Source organism: Magnolia sinica, chromosome 17 (assembly GCF_029962835.1).
Source record: "Magnolia sinica isolate HGM2019 chromosome 17, MsV1, whole genome shotgun sequence".
NCBI lineage: Eukaryota > Viridiplantae > Streptophyta > Magnoliopsida > Magnoliales > Magnoliaceae > Magnolia > Magnolia sinica.
This window is the reverse complement of record NC_080589.1, coordinates 39,379,210-39,399,848: the sequence shown is the minus strand read 5'-3', so window position 1 is coordinate 39,399,848 and position 20,639 is coordinate 39,379,210.

The window sequence follows — 20,639 nt, the reverse complement described above, 5'->3', positions numbered from 1 at the left end:
CACCATTCGAATGTACTTACATAAATCAATAGGTTTAAATGGCAAATAAGCATCACGGTGGGCCACACAAGGTGGTCCATACTGTGATAACATGCAGGACACGCTTCCCAATAGTGTGGCCCACTTTTGAGCCCCACAACACCATCGAGGTAAGAAAAAAATAGAAAGGGAAAGAAATGGGAAGAAGAAGCAAAGGAAGGAGATCCGGCCATTGAGGTGGGCCCTCACCATTATAAGGTCTCTAATACATTCTATACATGATCAAGGTGGCTCCCACCTTTGTGGGCCCTCCAAAAATAGAATAACATAAAGAAATAGAGGGTTTTGGCCCTCCCATGCACCCACAATAATGGATGATCGGTTGGATCGTCTCGGATCGACGATCGAACGGCTCAAATAGTGAAGCTCCTCTCCTAAACTCCTCTAACCTTCCCTCAAGCTCCAATCTTTGTTAATCCCTCTCTTAAAAGGACTTCAAACTCGAAAACCGGGCTCACAAAATTTATGATCACTGAATCCAGCACCGACAGCCTCCATAGTACCCCATTCTCGGCTTCTAGCATTCATACGCTAGAATCCGATCCTGAGATCATACAAGGAGGATTTTCAACATGAATTTATTTCATAAGAAGCATAACCACAAGTATGCCTAAATCCTAAGAACATCATCATCACCACATATCCACTAATATAATCATTTGAGTATACCACTGAAAAGGAAATACATGCATATAATAAAATCTCCAGAAGCTCTACCGCACGCTCCTGCCCCAGTTTGACTACTTCCTATCATCACCTACATACATCAATCATGTATAAGCTTATAAAAAGCTTAGAGGGTGGCGTAAGTGTGTGCGTAGTATGAACTGCTCAGAATGCAATGCCAGAGTAATGCGGAATCATGCTGATGGGTACATGAATGCAATCAGCCGTACCAAGGCTATGTGGTATAAAACATGAATGTTATTGGCCATATCAAGACCATGCGATGCAAGATACAACTCAAGCATGTCAATCCTCATATCAATACAACTCATCAAATATCAGTATAGTTCTCATTCTGGATAATCACCGGGGTTTAATACACTCCAAATGGCATTGTCCCTTTTCCAGGTGCGCATTCTAAGTGAGTATAAGAAACCTCACTATCCACTTGGCCAATAGTCTACCAATATCTATCCGGCACATCGATAGCGGACCCATTCATGAGCTAGTCAAACTCAGCCTAGTGATGCTCCCTACCCTCAGGTGAGTAAGGCAACATCCCTTTCCAACTGACCATGACACAGTGGGAGACATGACCTCGTGGTATTCATCCCTCGTGCGCTCATGTATCCACTCAGTCTCGACGTTGGAGTCATCCTCTGACACCATCGGATTTAGAGATTTTCACCTAGGGACATCTATGGCGCCCCGATGCTAGAAACAATATTTTTAGTATCCAATACGGCCACCCATGATGTGTCTGTAGAGGCTACAGCCCTGATGTCATTAGGGCATATAGTAATCACAATCACACAAATGCAAATGTGCATGAGTCACGCAGTCCAATCATGCATCAATCCTGTGCATACCGTGCGCTCATGTGGGGTAACTCCGCCTATTAGGGAGTCCCAAACAAACACCTACACTATGGCATGTGCAATGACCAATCACATCTCATAACAAATATACAAATGATGCGTATGGACATGTATCATGATGCTATGCTGTCACAAACTCATAATCGGCAATGGTAGTCAGTATCGGTAATCTGTACCAATAATCGGCATCGATAATTGACCTTGATGCAAAGCGAGGTCCATGGATGGACGGCTGATGATGGATCAATTAAAATCAATGGGGCCCAAGCGTTTGGATTAACCCACTAGAGAATGATGAGAATGAGCCTAACAAGGCCTAAGGGAAGGTCACAATGTGGACATCCAACCATCATTGCCCATCAATGTGGACCTTTAACCAATATTGCTCCCAAGGAATGACACTCATAGGGTCAATCGTATAATGGGCCCACAGCTCATACAAGGGCCCAATATACATCATCATGGGTCTTAATTACATTAAATGGGCCAAATCAAATGGACCAATCAAATGGGTCAAATCAAAATGGGCCAGTACAAATGGGCCAATCAAATGGGCTAAATCAAATAGACCAGTACAAATAGACCGAATCAAATGGGCCAATCAAATGGGATAAATCAAATAGGCCGGTACAAATAGACTGAATCAAATGGGCCAAATCAAATGGGCTGGTACAAATGGGCTGAATTAATTGGGCTAATCAAATGGGCTGGTACAAATGGGCCAAATCAAATGGGCCGATCAAATGGGTCGGTACAAATGGGCTGAATCAATTGGGCCGATCAAATGGGCCAATACAAATGGGTCAGGTCGAATGAGCTGACTCAAATAGGCTGAGTCAAATGGCTGAGTCGAATAAGCCGAGTCGAATGAGCCAAGTCGAATGGGCCGAGTCAAATAGCCGAGTCGAATAAGCCGAGTCGAATGGGCCAGGTTGAATTGGCCGATTGCAACACAATTCATCTATTTTTAGAGATCAATATGGAGTATTATATAAGAAATGAATCATATCAAAAGATTAACTGGACCATACCACATCTAACAGTGGTGATAATAATTTTCATGGTTGAATTGCTAGTGGGCCCACCATAGTGTTTATTTTCCCTCCAGTCTATTCGTAAGGTCATAAAGACCTAAACCAAGAGGACAAACAAATATCAGATTGGTCCAAAACTGCTGTAACCCAAAGGGGTTTCAATGGTAGGCGTTCAAAACCCATTGCTCCATGTAGTGTGGTCCACCTGATATCTGGATCTGACTTAGTTTTAGTCTCAAGCCTTGAGACGGACTAGCCAAATGGATAGACGGTTTGGATGGCATATAAATATCATGAAGGCCCCACCGTCCAGCCATTTGGACGTTGGGATACAAAACATACATTAAGGTGGGTACAACCACTTGCTGACGTCGTCAGCAGTGGGACCCATGTAACTTTGGTGGCATCAATACACCAGCTATATGCTGCTGTGCGATGTCTAGCCAATCCACTGCCTCCCTGTAGTAGGCGGGACCCCTAAGATCAACAGATGGACGGTGGGGTTAACACATACGTCAAAGGTGGGCTCCACCCGTCCAGTTTACTGGACGGTTGAATACAATACATACATCAATGGTGGGTCCCACGCACATCGCCCACCTCCAGAGGGTTTGGATATATATATATATATATATAATATTGTGATATGATATAATATAATATAATATATACTTCAAAGAGCCACTGTCTAGAGGGTCTGATGTTCTGGACGGTGCATATCTGATGCATATGACGTAGTGGGCCACACGTGTGGCCCACCTCTCACATATATAAAGTATAATATATATATATATATATAATCATATATCATACTTACTTTTTTTTAAAGGCTGCTTGTGTGATTTTCCTTACACAGTCTAACAGAGACTGGACGTCTAAGGCATGGATGCAATGCCTTCATCAAGGTGGGGTCCACGTACTCGTGGCCCACCAACCCCATATATGTGTAGAGGTGGCCCTACTTATACAAAGTCCTCAAATGGACGGTGTGGATCTAATCCATTCATCACGGTGGGGTCCATACGTCCCAAAACGGATGGTATGGATATAATATATATGTCATAAGCGGGCCACACACTCGTCATCAACATCACCAAAAGAAAAGGAGAAAGAGAGAGAGGGAGAGAGAGATGGTGATAGAGGGACCCCGCCACTATGGGCCCCTCATGGTTACATCACATACATCAAAATGGGTCCCACCAACAAGTGGGCCCTAAAATAAGAATCAACAGTGGATCAACCACCTATTACACTCCTCCTTGATCCCTTAGCCTCCTTAGCTCATTGGCTTCAATGTTGATGGAGGTAGATGATGAATGAATGGTTGAGATGTGAGATGAGAGGGTGGGCCACACTTAGTTTTTGGGAGAGAGCTTGGTTGTTAGATATTTCTCATGGGATTTGGAAAGTTGCTAGAGAATGAGAGAGAGAGAGATAGAAATAATGGATGAAGGGATGGATGGAGTGGTGGTTGTAAGGAAAGGAGATGGAGAGGTAAGGTTTTGTTTGAAATTTGTAAAAGAGGGATGGGTAGGGGAGAGAGAGTTGACTTGTGGAAAAAGGAGAGATGGATGCTCGTACTTGAGGTATGAGGTGTACTTGACTTGATTGATTGATTGATTGATGGGACATGTTGTAGAGATTCCCTCAAAATTCGCAACGCACGGCGTTTTTCTCGAAATGAACGTGGGCTCACATCTTTTAGGTTACAAGTTTCGGGTTAAGCCAACTTCAGTATGCAGGACTCGAATTAAGGTCATATGCAAACGTCGGATACAGGTCGAGGGTTGCTGGAATTCGACTGAAAGGACCGCGAAAGCTTACGGAACGGAACGGTCTAGGATACGGGCCTTACATACTCTCTTTTCTCTCTCTAATCTCTCTCTAATTTTCTCTTATCTTCTCTCTCTTTCTAATTTATTCTTTCTCTATCTCTAATCTCTTCTCTCTTTTCTTCTCATTCTCATTTTCTAGGAAAATTTAGAGAAATGAGAGGGGTTTGAGAGCTTTAGTGGTAGAACTTTTAGGATAGGGAGGGAATAAGAAGAAGATGGATGGGTAAAATGAGGAGAAAAAGAAGGAAATAATGATGGTTAGGCATGGGTACACTACACCAAAATAGCAAAAAAAGGACGGTCCAAAACCGTATCAAATGACCAAAAAGGACGGTCATGGACTGTCGCATGGGCCGTCAAATTTTGACCTGTCGTATTACTTAAAGGATGGTCGAAAACCGTCATTCTTATTGACAAAAAAAGGATGGTCATGGATCATCCTTAAAAAGGATGGTCATGGACCATCTCTTATGAGCCTTCAAAGGACGTCCATCAACCGTCCTTTAAAATGATAGTCATAGACCGTCCTTTAAAAGGACTGTCATAGACCGTCTCTAATTAGCCTTCAAAGGACGGCCATGGACCGTCCTTAAAAAGGACTATCATGGATCGTCTCTGATGAGCCTTCAAAGGACGGCCATGGACCGTCCTTTAAAAGGACGGCCATGGACCGTCTCTTATGAGCCTTGACCGTCTTTAAAAAGGACGGCCATGGACCGTCCTTAAAAAGGACTGTCATGGACCGTCCCTTATGAGCCTTCAAAGCATATTTTCAAATTTGAGAGGGTCAATATACACCTGTTACAATATATTTCATCATATTCTTCCTAATATACACTTGTTATATAATATATTTTATCATATTCACATTCACATCCATCTAAACCCGAACTATGTAAATCCGACATAAACTACATTCATCCAAACATAAACTACATCCATCCAAACACAAACAATCTTATCCACATTACATTCATCCACGCATAAATACATATAAGTTTAACATTATAAATTTAAAAAAAGGAAAATCAGCAACAATTTTCTTTTTGTCTTTTATCTAAAAAAATATTAAACCAACAAAACATTATAATTCAGAATCATGAAGAATTACATAAACTTCTTCAAAAAAAGTGGGTACATTTTTAAAATAAAACTGATCATTAAAATAAAACTAATGTAAGCAAATAATGCAAAAAAGTGTTTCAATTTAAGTTAATAGAAACAACAATAAAAATTAAAGCTTTGTAAAAAGGGGCAGGTATTAAAAGGGATACATTTTTGTTTCTTGCCATGTGATTGGGCTACAATTTAAGTTAATAGAAACAACAATAAAAATTAAAGCTATGTAAAAAGGGGCATGTGTTAAAAGGGATACATTCTTGTTTCTTGTCATGTGATTGGGCTACATTATTACAGCAATCGAGTTTGGGTTCGAGATCGGGTTTAGGTTTGGGTTTTCAAGGCTAGGTTTAGGTTTAGGTTAGGGAGTTGAGATTAGGATTAGGTGTAGGTCTAGGTTTAGGGATTAAAGAATACATTTGGGTCTTAGGTTTAGGTTTAGGTTTTAGGTTTTAGGTTTTAGGTTTAGGTTTAGGTTTAGGTTTAGGTTTTAGGTTATAGGTTATAAGTTTAGGTTATAGGTTAAGGTTTAGGTTATAGGTTTTCGTTTAGGTTTAGATTAAGGTTTAGGTTTAAGTAATAGGTTTAGGTTAAGGTTTAGGTTTTAGTTATAGGTTATAGTATATAGGTTATAGCTTTAGGGAATTGAGAATAAGTTAAGGTTAAGGTTTAGGTTTAAGAAATCGGGTCCGGGTTCGGGATCGGGTTTAGGTTTGGGTTTTCAAGTTTAGGTTTCAGTTTAGGTTAAGGAGTTGAGATTAGGATTAGGTGTAAGTTTAGGTTTAAGGATTTGAGAATACATTTCGGTTTTAGGTTTAGGTTTAGGTTTTAGGCTTAGGTTTAGGTTATAGGTTTAGGTTATAAGTGCAGGTTATAGGTTTAGGTTTAGGTTAGGTTATAGGTTAAGGTTTAGGGAATTGAGAATAGGTTAAGGTTTAGGTTTAGGAAATCGGGTTCGGGTTCGGGATTGAGTTTAGGTTTGGGTTTTCAAGTTTAGGTTTAGGTTTAGGTTAGGGAGTTGAGATTAGGATTATGTGTAAGTTTAGGTTTAGGGATTTGAGAATACATTTAAGTTTTAGGTTTAAGTTTAAGTTTAGGTTATAGGTTATAGGTTCAGGTTAAGGTTTAGGTTTAGGTTCAGGTTTAGGTTATAAGCTATAGGTTTAGGGAATTGAGAATAGGTTAATGTTTAGGTTTAGGAAATCGGGTTCGGGTTCGGGATCGGGTTTAGGTTTGGGTTTTCAAGTTTAGGTTTGAGTTTAGGTTAGGGAGTTGAGATTAGGATTAGGTGTAGGTTTAGGTTTAGGGATTTGAGAATACATTTAGGTTTTAGGTTTAGGTTTAGGTTATAGGTTATAGGTTTAGGTTTAGGTTTAGGTTTAGGTTAAGGTTTAGGTTTAGGTTATAAGCTATAGGTTTAGGGAATTGAGAATAGGTTAAGGTTTAGGTTTAGGAAATCGATTCGGGTTCGAGATCGGGTTTAGGTTTGGGTTTTCAAGTTTAGGTTTAGGTTTAGGTTAGGGAGTTAAGATTAGGATTAGGTGTAGGTTTAGGTTTAGGGATTTGAGAATACATTAGGTTTTAGGTTTAGGTTTAGGTTATAGGGTATAGGTTTAGGTTTAGGTTTAGGTTATAAGCTATAGGTTTAGGGAATTGAGAATAGGTTAAGGTTTAGGTTTAGAAAATCAGGTTAAAATACTAACTTTCCTACAATGGTCCCACCAATAGCGGATTTGGTGATACCAATTGGAGTTTGGTTTACTATTAGTACTCTTTTCCCAGGAAAGTTGAAGCAATCAACCTGATCCATGGTTCTGTAACTGTTGTGTTGCAGGGCTATGTTGATGGATTTCCCTACTTGGTTATATTTTGCAGCCATGTTACTGTTCTCAGCGAAACAATGCCAAGACATATTCCCATCTACATTAACACCAATGGAGGTTGAATGCATTTCATCCATTTCTCTAATTTTTATCGATGCCATTCATCCATTTCTATAATTTTTCTCCATTTCTCTGATTTACATCCCTCTACTTTTTAGGATAAAGCCCTAAAATGATCTGTAAAAATGGATGAATGACATGGATAAAATATATACATCATGGTGGGGTCATAGATCATACAAGGCCATAATCATGGTGGTGCTGCAGAGGAAATCGGATTGCATACTCAGTACGCTCTTATTATACTGAGTAAACTCAGTAGGGCCCACCTTAATCCCTAAATCCCCAAATCTCCAAATCCCCAAATCCCTGAATCCCCAAATCCCCAAATCATTTCAATCGGTATTGAGATTGAGAGAGATTGAGAGAGAGAGAGAGATACCTCATGTGGATGCGCGAGAGAGCACCGAGAGAGACAAAGAAACAGAGAGAGAGGGCGCAGTGGAGAGAGGATCGAGAGAGAGAGAGGATGCGTGAGAGTGAGAGAGGGCGGCAAGGGAGGGCAAGGGTGAGAGAGAGAGATAGAGAGAGAGGGAAGAGGGAGGGTGCTGAGTGAGAGATTGGGCACGCACGGCTCTATTTTGAACACGCGCCCAATTTTGGGTTGGCTGGTGGTTGGTGCTCTGTGGGCCCTACCATGATGTATGTTTTTCATCCATTCCGTTCATCCATTTTTAAAGATCATTTTAGAGCTTTATGCCAAAAATTAGAGGAATATAAATCTCAGGTGGTCCACACCACATGAGAACAATGGTGATTGGATATCCACCATTAAAATCCTCCTAAGGCACACTGTACTGTTTGTTTGACATCCAATCTGTTGATTTGGTCATAGAGGATCAGATGAAGGGAAAAAACAAAAATCAACTTGATCCAAAACTTTTATGGCTACCAAAATATTTTTAATGGTCAACGCTCATTCAACACTGTTTCCTATAATGTGGTCCACTTGAGATTTGGATATATCTCATTTTTGGTCTCATATTGTAAAATTATCTATAAAAATATATGGATGGCATGGGTGAAACACATACATCATGGTGGCCACAGAGCACCGACCACCAGCCATTGACTGGTGTCAGGGGGAGTAGCCAATCTGTTCCCAAGCATACTAAGTAAATCCTTTGGGGTCCACCATTATTTTTTCATTTTATCTACTCCATCCATCCTTTTTAACATATAATATTATTACATAAGCTCAAAAACGAAGCCTATAAAAATTTGAAGTGGACCACATCATAGGAAATAATATAAATTGAACATCTACCATTGAAAAATTTTGGGAGGCCACTGAAGTTTTAGATCAAGTTGATATTTTAGTTTTCCCTTCATCCATGTATTTGTAAAAATACATCATGGTTGGGCCCACACAGCAACAACCACAAGCCATTGGATGGTGTAGGGGAGGAGCCAATTCATTCCCCTTATTTGTGGTGTGGTCCATTTAATCTTTGGATATGATTCATTTTTTGGATAATTCTATAAAATGATCTCGAAAAATGGATGAATGGTGTGGGTTGATCCCAAATTTTCGATAAATCCATAACTCAAGTGGACCATGCCACACAAAACAGTGTGGAATAATGATTTCCACCATTGATACCTTCCTTGGGCCCACAGTAATGTTTATTCGTCATCCAACATGTTCATAATATCAAAAAAAATAGGAATGAAGGGAAAATACAAACATCAGTCTAAATGTGGGCCACAACACATAATATAATGGATGGGTTTCCTTAGAACATTCATAATCATATATTGGGCCTGCCTAAATGTGATTCACATATCCAACCCACTCATTATGTGTGTCCCACTTGGATGAGGGGTCAGACCAATTTTCAACTACATCCATGTCTGTATTAACTTATAAACAGGTTGGATCTCAAATAAACATTGCGGCGGGCCCTAAGAAGGTTTCAATAGTGGGTGTCATTATCCCACTCTTTTCTATGGTGGGTCCACTTGAACTTTGGATCTGCCCCGTCAGTCAGATGCACCATTGCATGGTGGCCACGACCTTAAAAATAAAGTCAATCCATGACTTGGGTGGGCCACACCACATACTATAGTTGAGAAGGTTACCCTCCCATTAAAATATTCATAATCATTTATTGGGCCCACCTAGATGCGGTTCATAGATCCAGCCCATTCATTATGTGTGTCCCACTTGGATGAGGAGTCAGACCAAGTTTCATACACATTCAAAACTCATGTGGGCCCTACCAAATGCTTTTATATGTTTTAGGGATGTCTTCACATAGTTTTAGATGCTATGGCCCACTTGAATTTCATATATGACTGATTTTTGGACTTAAAGGGGATACATCAAATGCATGGTGTTGATGTTCTACACACATCATGGTGGGGCCCACACAGATTAACCTCATGGAAATTAGTTCCCATGAGGTGACCTTATAGTACCATTTCACTATTTAGGTAACTCCTTCATGGGTGTTACTCTAATTGTGCAGGGCCCACCTTGATATATTTTATGTATATCAACACTGTCCATATATTTTTCCATCATATTTTAGGATGTGATTTCAAATTATAAGAACTCAATAATCTCAGGTGGGCCATACCAATCAAAACAATGATGAATAACCGTTAAAAACCTTTTAAAGGCCACAAAAGTTTTAGATCAATTTGATCTTTGTAGTTTACCTTCATTTAGATCTTCTTCACATTATTAACAAGTTGGATTGCAAATAAACATTACTAAAACCTTATGATGGGCTCTTTATAATTTTTAATGGTGAGGTACTATATTATCATTCTTTCCAGTGGTGTGGTCCACTTAAGATTTAAATCTACATATTTTTTTATACCCGGCCCCGAAAATGGTTTTGAGAAACATATGGGCGACAAGGATATACAACACATCATCAAAATCTCACTTTTATTATCTAACTTTTCAATTTTTCTTGTCAAAATACAAAATCTAGTTTTCTTTTTTAAAAAATATATTTTTTTACAATTTGTCAAATTTTTTCACAAATTTGTTTATTTTTTTAATTTCTTTTTCAAAATATCATTTTTTAATCTCACTTTTGTTATATAACTTTTCAATTTTTCTTGTCAAAATATAAAATCTAGTTTTCATTTTTTAAAAAATATTTTTTTATATAATTTGTCAATTTTTTCACAATTTTGTTTAATTTTTTAAATTTTCTTTTTCAAAATATCATTTTTTTATCGAAATCTTTTTTTTTTTTCAAAATTATCAACAGTTTTTTTTTTCAAAATTTAAATTTTTCTTAAACATTGTTAATTATTTTTCTAAGCTTCTCAACTTTTTTTTTTCAAAATTCATAATTTTTTTGAGCTTTTAAAATTTTGACCTAAGCATTAGAGACGGTCTTTTACAGAGCTATAAGACGGCTAAGGACCGTCTCTAATAGAGAGTCTTTGATAGTCTCAGTTTACAAGTAAAAGATAGCCAATGACTGTCTCTAATGCAGATAGCCAATGACCGTCTCTAATACAGACGGTCTTTGACCGTCTCAGATGACTAAGACCGTCTTAAATGATTTGTGGATGTTCAAATTTTTAAGACAATATTAGGGACGGTTAGGGGCCGTCTAAAATTTTAGAGATGGTTTACGGCCGTCTCTAAAGCGTCTTTAAACCAAGCAATTTTAGAGACGGTCCAGAACCGTCTTTAGATCCATCATTTTTTTTCATTTTTCATGTAATGGTAAGGGTATGAGTTGTATAAGAAAGGCATGGGCTTGTTTGATTAATGGGGAGAGAGAGTGATATAAGTGATGGATGGCTTGATTGATGGATTGATGGATTATTGATTGATCGATTAATGATTTGACAACATTGAGATTTGTGCAATAGGGCCCGCGCGCATTGCACGACCCACCTCGAATTTTGCTAAAATTGCAATTTTAATATAGGGGTCGTAATGGAGCATGCTACATTGCGTTGGAATTGTAGCACCCATACGGTCGTTAGGGTACAAGTCTTGAGGTATTGCAGTACTAAAATAGGGTCACGATCAAAACTTGTTGATATGGTCTGCTAGAAACATGCCATTGTTGAAGTAGAAACATACAAAAGTTCTCATGAGGTACGGCTCTTACAAGCACTACTTTCAAATTTCTAAATAGTCGTCCAAAAAGTATAAGCTATTTCTTTCATGGATGTGGTTCTATTCGTAGCTATTATTTCCATCATACGAGGGATCCATTGTGTCACAGTGGCTTGCCATGCGCTTTCATCAATAAATTTGAGGAAAATCCTCATCCTGACTTTCCAATATGAATAATATGAGCCATCAAAGGGAGATAACCTAAAACTGGATAAACTCTCAAAATTTGACATCTTATAGCTTTGGATCTAACTCTAGGAGGTAAATCCCAAAAAAGAGCAACCTCGCTTTGTGACCACTTGAAAGATGAGCTATCGATGTCCTAGGGGGTGAATAGGACAATACCAAATTCTTCAAGATAATGTGGAATAAATAAATAAATAATCTCAATCACCCGAAGTACTGAAACCTTCATTTCAAATAATTCATAGGACAACCTTTACCTGAAATTTTAGGCAGGAGAACCTTATTTCACAACGTCTTTGAAATCAAACTTTCAAAATAGCAAGAAACAATGAAATATAACATTCACCACAAAGAATGAAATAAATATAGCATTCAATATAAATAATGAAATAAACAATCACCACATAGGCACAAGTGATTATAGTGGTTCAGTGCTTAAACCCACACCTACTTCACTATCAAAATTACTACCCTCATAATTTTTACTTTCATTATACCAAGGTTTTCGCAGGTTCACCTTAACAACCTCTTACAGTTCTTGTGATTTTCATGGGCTATCACAACGAAACCCTTTTGTGATTTTCATGGGTTATCACAAATCAACCTCTTTTGTGATTTTCACAGGCTATCATAAATCAACCCAAATGAGATTTTTGGGTTATCTCAGAAAAACCCAAATAAAGAATATAATTAACATATAGGGATCTAATGTAAAGGAGGATCTAATGGTAAAGAATGACAATTTGAAGATGTGGTCGAAGCTTGAAGCATCAATCTTCTTTCTTCAGTGTAAAGGAGGCAGTATGTGTTCAACCAAAAAACATATAGGGATCTAATGTATTTCAATGAATGTAAACCCTAATGTTACATATTCATTTCTCTGTTTCTCAAGTGGAGTATGGATTAATCTTTAAAATGTATTTGAGATCACCTTGAGAAAGGGAATTGAATAAGCTAAATAAAAATTATAAATACCACATAAATATCTTAATGAAGACCTGACCTTCTCTCTTACTTGCAAAAGGTTTTTGAGTGAATTTTTTTATGGAATAGAATGAGAGAAGGTCCCCATTTATAGCCAATGGATTTGGACATTCGGTCAACCTAACATTAAGTTCGGTTGGTCGGATTCCAACAAATTCGTTCCAATGGCTATTAGATTGCACGGGATAAGATTTATCCGAAATTCGGCTACGCCAAGCCAAAATTCAGCTGGACGAATTCCCTCAAAAATTCGAGAATCCTTTACTGGAAAATGACCCGAACTTTCCTCGGGTTTATCGAACTTCAAGTTAAGCTGGTCGAATTTACAACAGATTTTTCAAATTTCTAAATCTGAAAAATTGCCTGAACCTGAAGTTAGGTTAGCCGAAGTAAGTTGGGCTAGCCGAACCCAAAGTTAGGCTAGCTGAACTTCAGTGAACTTATACAGAAGTTAACCCATTTTAATAATTTTAAAAAAACACCTAAGCTAGAGTCTTTCTATCTAGGGTCATTTTACCTAGTGGTTGGCCTATACAGAGATTTTCTAATCTTGATAAACTTGAAACCAAGCGACGTCGTTTAAGTCTTGAGATGTTAAGCCGATCTTCATGAGTTTCCATAGACTATTGTAGTGTACTTACAATCTGATCTGTATCTTTGTTTATGAAATTTGACAACTTAATGTGTGCTATAAATATAAGCACTTGCACTTCGGATTTTGAATTTGAGTCTTTTGTATCGTCCCATGTAGCAGCCATTGCTTTTCCTTTTAATTTTCTTTTTAAGGGATATTCAGTAGATAGATGGCCATACTACAATTGTAGCATTGGGGATCTTTAGACTTTTTTGGTGATTTACCTATATAGTGTTTCTGGTTAAAGTATTTTCCCTTCTTGTAAAAGGTTTTCCCTTGGTTCTTATTGAAAAACTTTTTGAACCTTTTGGCTAATAAGGCCATCTCCTCATCATCTTCATTTTAATTATTATCCTCCTCAGATTCATGCTTTTTCTGTGAGGTTTTGAGGACAATGTGTTTGGATTAGGAGTTTGAAATGTAGTTCGAATGTTTGTAGGAAACCTAATAGTTCTTCTACTTTCATATCATCAATATTTGTACATTCCTTAATGGTAGTGACTTTTGCAGAGAAACATTCCAGTAGGGATCTTTGTATTTTCCTACAAATGCACGGGACAAGAACTCTTTCCCTCAACCCCCACATGGAGTTGCAAATGTCACTAAGGTTTATGTAGAATTCTATAATGTTTCATGCTCCTCCATTTTGATATTCTCAAATTATGTGGTTAGGAGCTAAAGCTTAGACTGTTTCACTATGCTAGTTCCTTCATGGGTAGTTTCCAATAGATCCCATGCTTGTTTAGATGTTTCACATATACATATTCTTTTGAATTCTTCTTATGAAACTATACAGTAAATAGCATTGAAGGCCTTTGCATCACAAGTGGGCTATGATTTTTCAACGTCGGTCCAAAAGGCTTTTGTTTAGGTCTAGATGTGGTAACACCATCATCTAACACAATTTCTTCCATGGGTGTCACCCATCCATTCTCAGCTATGTCCCAAACTGTACAATCCAAAGATTTGAGAAATATGGGCATTCTTGCCTTCCAATAGACATAATTGGATCCATCAAAAAGTCGTAATCATGAGACAATGTTCCCTCATTCTTAGACATATTTTCAACTTTAGTAAGGATCTCCCTCTAGATTGTTAAGCCCTTCAAGAGGAACCCTCTTTGATACCAATTGAAATTTTAGTTTTGCCGCTACAAGTAAAGCTTGAAAGTATTTCTAATGTCCTGGATGGGGGTGAATAAGACTTTTCAAAATTATTTAAACTAATAACATGCACTTACTCGTAAATACACAAATAAAGAGTTTTAAATGATAATAAGTGCATAATCATAGTCTAATCAGTAAAATACATCATCCATTCATTTTGACAAATATGTTTGCTGCGAAAATTAAACATAGTATAAAGTTTAGCTAAACATCATAAATAATGAATTAAAACATTCACCATAATGCATACGATGTATAATGGTTCGGCTATGTGCCTACTCCACTCTTGACTAACCCACTCTCTCCTAGAGTGTGCCGAATTTCACTGTTCAGATTGTTTTAAATGAGGTTCACCATAAACCTTCACAGCTTACACAAGATTACTATTTTTCATCCGTTGATGGCCTACACAAGGTCTTATCAAGTCCTACATAAGAACTTAAGACGTCCTACACAAGGACAACAAAACATACTCTCTCATCGGAGGCTTACGCAAGAACTTGTTGAGTTTGGGGATTCAAACTCTGAAACCCAATCCTACACAAGAAATGTTTTTCAGACACAAATGGACTCTTAATACTTACCTAGAAGTGAGTGGGCCCCCCTAAGCACGTTAATGAAAATCTTTTTGGATGATGAAGGATCTTCAACTCCTTTGAACCGCAACCATATGAAGATGCTTTGATGTAGATTCCGAGGTTGATGGGTCAAGGGTTTGGTGAATCCTAACTAGGTATTAATGGGTCTTTAAGAACTAGTAAGGATTCTCATGGTTAAGCATTCAATGCTTGCTAGCATATAGATTTACCAATAAAAGTAGTTGCTAGAGCATCAACGAATGCTAGAGTTCATTGTTCAATCCAAGCTTTGAATATTTCAATGATTGTCTTTAAGACAATGATTGAATGATGAACGTCATACCAAAAGAGGGCTTGAGAAGATAGGTATTAACTCTCTCAAAGCTCTGTCAATAACTCACTGAATTACCAAGAAGCAACTCACATCGATATATAGGGAAGATTTTCAACAGTAAAAAAATGGGCAGAAAACTGTCATGTTCAATGTCATCAAAGGGTCTTCGATGCCGTCGAAGGAACATTCGATGTCATCAAATCATCTTTGATGCCATCACTAGTATCAACATGATTTTTAAATAGTTATTGGATAGTTTCTGTCAATGCCATCAAGAGTCCTTCAATGTCATCAAAGGGATCCTTCGATACCATCGATAAAATTTGAATTTATGACCTAAAGTCACTAGACAATTTAGGTCGAATTTTAATGCTATCAAACTAACCTTTGATTTCATCGAATGATGGTTCGATGACATCACAAAAATCCATAATTTATGTGATTTCTTGCTAAACAGTTTGAGCATTTCTTCAATGTCATTGAAGCTAAGTTCGATGTCATCAAAGTTTAAGTTTCGATGTCATCGAATAGGCTTTGATGCCATTAAAAAAATCTAAAATTTCCTTGTTTACTTGCTGTCGAAGTTATATTTGATGCCATTGAAGAGGTCTTCGATGTTATCGAACATGCTTCGATGTCATTGGTAAAATCCAGAAAATACTTGATTTCTTAATCCACAATCGGACCTCCTGGTTCGATCCCATTGAGCTACCTTTAATGCCATCGAAGGCAGTTCGATGGCACTTCAATGCCATCAAACATGTCTGTTTTCAGAGTTTAACTTTTAACTCAGACATCAAATCACATAACATTTTAGCATACTTAACGATAGTTTTTTCTAAATGCTTTTGATTAAGTATAGGCCATGTTTGAGGGGTTTTAGTATAGGGTTTGGCAAGGTCTTGAGGTTTTCTTACCTTTTCTTGAATCATAAGAATTCAATCCTTTAAATCATCAGTCTTTGATCTTCTTGGGGTTAACTTGACTCTAAGACTCTTAATTCACGTTAATTGACAAACTAGGGAACTTTCACCAAATACACATAGTCCTGAGTAGTCCATCTGCTGACCACTTCACAATTCCTCTGGAATCTTATATTCAATGGTCATAGAAGGGGACCGATTCACCAAGTAAGAAACCATGTTAATGGCCTCAGTCCACTGATCCTTACCCAACTCAGCATTATTGATCATGCATCAGGCCCTCTATAAGGGAGTCTGATACATCCGCTCAGCCACACTATTCTACTCAGGTGTGTGGCGCACTGTGTTATGCCTCACAATTCATTCATGTAAGCCTCGTATACTAGACTGTACCATTCTATAGGCTCCCGTGGTCTTCCCGGTCGAATTCCGACAACTTTCGACCCTTACCCGGTATTTGTGCCCGACCCTGATTCTCATGTCATCAACCCGAGTTGACTCAACCTAGGACTTGTACCTTAGCGACCGCGTCGTTGCCACGGTTCTGATGCTGCGACTCGTGCGCCGAAGTGATACCCTGGTTGGGAGATGTGGGCCAGCGTTCGGTGCGAGAAAAACGCCGGGCGTTGCAAAACTCAAGAAAATCTCTACGAGATGTCACATCAATCAATTAACCCATCAATCCCATCATGTCAAGTACACATCACCTTTCACCCTTTCCCAAGCAAGCCGCAAAAGTCAAAAAGTTTCTTACAACCCATGCTTTTCTTACAACTTTTGCCACAAAAGTCAAAAAGGAGCCTCTTACACCCATCACCACCACATCCATCACTCCATCACCCATCACTCTCTCTCTCTCTCCCTTTACAAGTCTCTCTCTCATTTTCAAACTCTCCCAAGCAAAAAAAAAATCATACGTATGACATCTATAACTCTTCCAAGCTACAAGTGTGGCCCACCTTTCCATCCCTAGATCTCTCATCCTAGCCATCCATTTCTCATCTTCCTCCATCAAAGAGAAGCACAAGGAGCTAAGGAAGCCAAGGGAGCAAGAAGATCAAGCGGTGGGTGCTTTGATAGGGTAGTTTTAATCTTTTTTTTATGGGCCAAGTGAGGCCAACCGATTAATGGTTTGGATCTCACTTTGGACCCTAAGATGTGGCCGATGGCCCACTTGGATCATCATGATCATTCCATGATGGGGCCATTCTCCATGGACCCCATCATGATGTTTATTTTCCTTGCATACTTAGGGTCATCTAGACCGTCTATTTTAGTGGAGAAGGGATCTCCACCGTTGGATTTCGATTTCATGGACCCACATGTAATGGGACCCACTTGATGTATGATTTAGTGCAAGGGAGGGCCCATAGTGCCGGGGTCCCTCCATCATGCGTGTCCCACTCTCTGTCTCTCTCTCTCCCACTCTATTTTTTATGTATGATGATAATGAGGTTGTGTGACCCACTTGAATGGACCCCACCACAAGGTATGTATTCCATCCAAACCATCTACAAGTGGGGCCCACTTTGTGTGTATTGTACCCACACCATCCATCAGTGGTGGCCCACATGAGCAGGCCCACCTTGCAAGGACGTTTTGTTGGAAAACACAAATGTCAGCTTGGTTCCAAGCCAATGGAGGAGGCCCACTTATTTTGGCCCCACCTCGATGTATGTCTTCAATCCACGCCATCCATTCCGTTCCCAACCTCCTTTTAGGCGTTGAACTGAAAAATGGTGTCAACCCGAGGTCCTGGCGGGTCATACCATACCAAATGGTGGTTTTCACCATTGAAATCTTCCCTGATTGTTTATACGACAAAATATGCCCAATATTGGGCTTGTTTTGCTTGTCTGGAGCCATGGAGGGCTATTGGATGGAGTAGATTCTCTAGATGTGGACCCTACCTGTAAAATCCACAGGAAAACTATAAAGATAAAAAAAATAGCATCAGCAGCATGCTGCTGCCGTTGTCAGAAAGGCAGCAGGCGCTGCCTGCGCACCAATGCCCGGGCGGACTAGCGAGAGGACAGGATCCCACGACTCCAGCCGTGGGTCCCACCTTCATGTTTATCTGTCATCTAACCCGTTCATCGGGTGGGCCACTCTTTGAAGTAGGCCCACTCCAAAAATTAGCATGATCTAAAGCTTAGGTGGCCCACACCGTAGGAAACAGTGAAAATAAATGTCGGCCCTTGGGACTTCTTTTCCGGGCCATAGAAGTTTTGGATCCAGCTGAGATTTTTTCTTCCTATTCATTTGGGTCCGCGGGACCTTATCAATGGGCTGGATGGTAAGTAAACATTATAGTGGGCCCCACATGGAGCCCACAGTGATTTATGTGTTTTGCTCCCACTGTCCAGGCGGACGGTGGAGCCCACTGTGATGTTGTGTTCCATCCCCACTGTCCAGGGACGGTGGGTGTGCATGTGTTCATGTGCGTGCATGTGTGGGTGCGTGCGTGTGTTTATATATATATGTATATATATATATAATATTATATTATATATAATATTGTATGTACTATATATATATTATATATTATATTATATATAATTTACTGGTGATGGGAGGCCCATCTCAGTTTACTTGTGGCCCATGGTTGAGGCCCACTTTGATTTATATGTAAGGCCCATGGGTCGAGGCCCATTTGATGTATTAGGGGCCCATGGATTAAGGCCCATTAAGATGTATTGGGAACTATGGGTTGAGGCCCATTTGATGTACATATGGGGCCCAATTGGCGAGGCCCATTTGATTCACATAAGGCCTAAAAGATTGGGCCCATTTGATGCATTCCAAGGCCCACGGGTTATGGCCCATTGCAATGCACATAAGGCCCATTGGTGCAACCCATTGATGTGGCTCACTTGATGAATATAAGGCCCATATGATATAGCCCATTTGATGGATTGAAGGCCCAATGGGATATACCTAAGGTCCATTACAATGTGCAATCCCAACATGATTTATGTAATGATGTTTACGACGGGCTATACCTTGGGAGCAATGGCGGTTTGACGTCCCCATTGCAAGTATAGTGTTGGTTAAATGTCCACATTATGACTTTCCCTAGGGCCCATACGTGTAATGTGTAGGCCGTCCAGGCCCATCTTCGTTATGAACATCATCCATCCCATATAACATGTTTAGTTCCATGACTCATGATCATATGCATCATACCTATGCTTGATATGAGAAATGACTGATCATAGCATATGCCTTCGGGCAGATTGTTTAGGGGCTCCCGTACAGGGGGTGTTGCCCTACATGAGCGCACGATACGCGTAGGATTGCTGTATGACTGGATAGTGTGATTCATGCATTCGCATTGTATGATATGGTTACTATACGCCCTAGCGACATCAGGGCCGTAGCCTCCACAGACGTATCGTGGTTGGCAGGATTGGATACCGAAAATACTGTTCTACATGGGGTGCTATAGATATCCCTTGGTGAAAGTCCCTAAACCCTTATGGTACCAAGAGATTGCTCCAACGTTTAGACCGAGTGGGTGCATGAGCGCCGAGTGCTGATTACCAGACGGTTGCGCTTTCCACTGTGTCGTAGTTGGTTGGAAGGGGGTGCGGCCTTACCCGCCCGAGAGTAAGGGGCAATGCTAGGCTGAGTCTGACCAGCTCGAGGAATGGGTCCGCTATTGATGATCCGAGCCCGATATTAGCAGGCGGATAGTGAGGTCTTTTTCACTCACCTTATTACGCGCGATAGGGCGACAATCTGGCTTGGAGTGTACTAAAATCTGGTGATATTTCAAATTTGAGTCGTATTGACAATGTGGACTTAGATGAGGATTTGTATGCTTGAGTTGCATTTCACATTGCATGGCCTTGGTATGGCCGACATCATCCTTTGCACCGCGTGGCCTTGGTACGGCTAATGGTATTCTTGGCATTCATCAGCATGTTCTGCATTACTCTGATACTGCATAACTGCATTACCACCTTGAGCATATACTTTCACCACCCTCTAAGCTTTCTATAAGCTTATGCACGACCGTTGCGTGCAGGTGACGTTGGATCGCAGCAGCGCTGAGGCTTGGGCACGTGGCAGATCATTTTGGAGTTTTTATTTATTATCATTGTATTTTCCTTTATGCTCACTGTACTTGTAAAGTTTTTGATCATAGTGGAAATGTGATGGAGTTTTTGGTTGTTTGTGGGTTATGCCTTTGGTTATGCTTATTACGAATCAGATTGA